The sequence below is a fragment of the Ceratosolen solmsi genome, unplaced genomic scaffold, assembly GCF_000503995.2.
Source record: "Ceratosolen solmsi marchali unplaced genomic scaffold, CerSol_1.0 scaffold13, whole genome shotgun sequence".
Classification (NCBI taxonomy): domain Eukaryota; kingdom Metazoa; phylum Arthropoda; class Insecta; order Hymenoptera; family Agaonidae; genus Ceratosolen; species Ceratosolen solmsi.
This window is the reverse complement of record NW_011948418.1, coordinates 3454930-3458757: the sequence shown is the minus strand read 5'-3', so window position 1 is coordinate 3458757 and position 3828 is coordinate 3454930.

The window sequence follows — 3828 nt, the reverse complement described above, 5'->3', positions numbered from 1 at the left end:
AGCAAAAAATTTCGCGATTTCTCCTCCAACTGCGAATCCTTTTCAGCAAACGCCTAACTATACAAAGCAGATGTAGTAATTTCAGATTATGAAGTAGACTATGACACGTTACTTTAATGTAATCTTTCTTTCATTTGTATCTCCAATATGCCGATCTTTGTCATCTATTTATGCTAATTTACTTTGATGATACTATAATATCTCTAACTATCTCTCCTTCAAATTGAATTTTTTTTTTTTACTTTCCGATTCCGTTTCCCACATCTTTATATTACTCTTTAATTCTAATTTATTCTATTTATTTTATGAAATTTATTATTTTATTATTACAAGAAAAAACGATTAACATAAATTAATAGAAGCATTAAAAATTTTGTAAGGTCAATTTATAAATATTGCAGTATATAAATTTCAATGGGTTGCAATGATGAACAGAAGTTTTTGAAAAACCTATTTTATTTTTAAACAATTTGGTTTCCATTAAAAATTAGAAATAACGTCTACAATATATTCTTGATAGTAGGATATAGATAGAAAAAGATTTATTTTTTCTGGATGATACATAATTTCGTGAACAGGACACGTTCCTTTATGAATACCTACTAACTGCCCATTGTATAAGACTGCAGAGCCGCTGTTACCCTAAAAAATAGGATGATTTAATAAATTTAATTGATGGTCTATAAACGAAGGGATATTTAACGGATATACAGCATTCAATTTTAATAATTAGTTGATAGTCGATATAATGTTGAAAAATTAAATAGTATTCGTAACTTAAACTTATTAAATTATAAAATTTATAAGAAATCAACGTACAGCATAAGAAAAAAACAAAGGAATAATCATTCGTGAATATTAATTATGAAAATGATTATTATATCTTCTTTTAGCTTAGTATTTCTAACTTTTAGTTGTATTTTTATTTTCTATTTTCAGAAAATTGACATAATTTTCATTTAAATTTGTTACGATACATAAAAACGTTAAAACAATTTGTATTAAAAATCTGTAACGATTTTGTCTGTAACGATTGCCCATTAAGTGATATTTGATTTAATAGTTTGAAATTGTAGGTAGAATTTTTCTTTTCCATAATATGTATCATTGTAGTATTTTCAAAATACTTACATTACTCATTAATGCAACTGGATCTCCAACACCACACAAATATTTTTTATTAAGTTCACATTTATTTTGTCCAATCTTTTCTATTCTTTCTTCGCATTCACGTTGGGATATAATTGACACTGTGACAGTTTCCATGTAACTGGTCATGCGATCTTCTGCAGTCATACCGAATCCTGCTATTTCAACTGTTGATCTATATAAATCTTTACTCGTCATTGATGATAGAGTAGCTGGAGTTATAGTTGTAGGTACAGTCTGCTTTAACTAAAAGAATTTTTATATCCATTTTAAAATTACGTTTGAGCTATAGTTTAACTTTACATTATACATTATACATTTGAGAACATATTTTTATTTTAATTATTAATAATAATTTTATATTACTTTTATAGAACCTATTAAAAGCTTACCTTTATAATTGTAATGTCATTTTTTAGAAATTCTGGCTTTATATTACGCAGCGTAGCCCACGCAGTATATGACATCCACCAAGCGACGTAATATTTTTTACACAACCTTATATTTTGTCTGCCAATAAGTACTTCGGTCGTATAATTTTCTAAATAGTCGAAACAATTTTCAATGGTTAAAACATGTTTATGTGAAACGAGAACGCCTGTGCAAATATGATCAGTTTCTGGTTCAGGATTCGTATTATTAAATCGTTTAATTGATACAACATAAGGAAATTCTTCAGAATAAGCTAATCTAACATATTCTCCGTACATTGGGCCTGATGCTGCAAGATGATATTTGATACCTAAGAGTACAAAATTTTAATTATATTATGTCAACTGTGATATATTATTTATAAAACATTATTAATTGCATGCTTTGCATAAAACACTACATATGATATTTGATATCTTACAGAATATGAGAAAGCCAGTGATGAAGAAATTCATGTTAACTAAACTCTGAAAATATGAATATATATATATATATATATATATATAAGCTATCAATCATTTTAATAAATTAATTTTATTAATAAAATATAAGATATAAAATGTAAAAGATAAAATATTAAAATATAGAAAAATATCTAAAATTTTCGTTAATTAATTTATAATATATTTTTATTTAATTGTTGTTGTTCATTTATTATTTAATTTATTAATGTATTTTTTTTTATATATAATAATATTTTTTTTTATTTATATTTATATAATATTTAAATTTATATAATATATAATAATAAATTTTAATTTATATAATAATAAAAATAATAATACCTTATCAATATTTTTTATAAATATTATATTATATTAATATTTGATAAAGTGAATTCCAATAATTAGCATAATAACCTTGTATCTGTTGTATATAAAATTTCATACTTTGTCAATGTTTTTTGTATATAATATTTTAATTATATCTTATTATACTACCAGTCATATTCGGAATACAATTATGACTAGTGATTTTTATAAACTTTAGAATTATTTTGTGAACTATTAAAATAGATTTCCATATATTTTATTTAATTAGAATATTTCCATCTATAATGACATATAGAATAACCAATGAAGTGTGTTAATTTAAAAATAAGCATTTTTTACTTTTAAAAACATTTAATATTAAAATATATATACATTAAAATTTGTAAATATCTTGTAATTATTTGCGAGTCAAATTAATCCATTGAATAAGATATTATCGTACATGTAATTGATAATACAAGATTATGAATAAAATACCAATTAATAAACTTTGTTAGATAAATTTTGTTAACCAATTTGTTAACCAATAACTAATTATTTTACTTTATTCTGTTATGTAAACCAATAACTAATTATATTACTTTATTCTACTAAGATTTTGTTTTTACATCATTTAGTAGAATATTAGATGCCATTTACATTAATCTTGCATCATATTTTCTAATCAAGACTCAGGCAATTTTATTCCACATTACATGATATTTAATAATATTAATTGTTCTTTTATACTCACTAATTACTTCAACTCGGAACGAATATATTTCTTTATAGTTATTGGTGGGTGAGATTAGTTTTTTATTTCAACTAATTATTTTGATTTTTAATTTTAATAACACAACATAGATATCTTCAATGTTTTTATATATTAAATATAAAATGTTTGTATAAGAGAGTATTTTTTATTATTGTTTAATTTTACATGGAGCTCTTTTATTTATAATATTTAAATCAATACGAACTTTGTTCAATATCAAATTTTTCTTTAAATATAAGGCGGACATTATATATAAATCTCTTTTTAGTAAATTTTTAAATAGTAAATTTTGATATAAAGTGCTGTTATTAAAATATTTAAATCTGATTATTATTAATGTTACTCAATATTTAACTTAAAAAAATTGTTCAACTTAACTTTATCAAAATAAAATATGTTTAATGAAAAGTATTTATTAAAAGATACTGTAATATTAATTAAATTCGGTAAAAAGTTTTAATACAATTCGATATATTATATATTTTCAAAATTCATTGAAATACTATATTGAAATAAATAGAAAAGGTATATTGCGGAAATATTATTTTGAAAGCTGTTTGGTAAGTACAGATTATGAAAATAACATCAACTTTTTATTAAATTTATACGTGCAATTAAAAAGAAAAGAAATAATTAAAATATTATACATTGTATAGTGGCAGTGAATTAGATATTCGTTTCAAATTAAGTTTAATTCGGTTAGGAAATTTGGTTTATAAT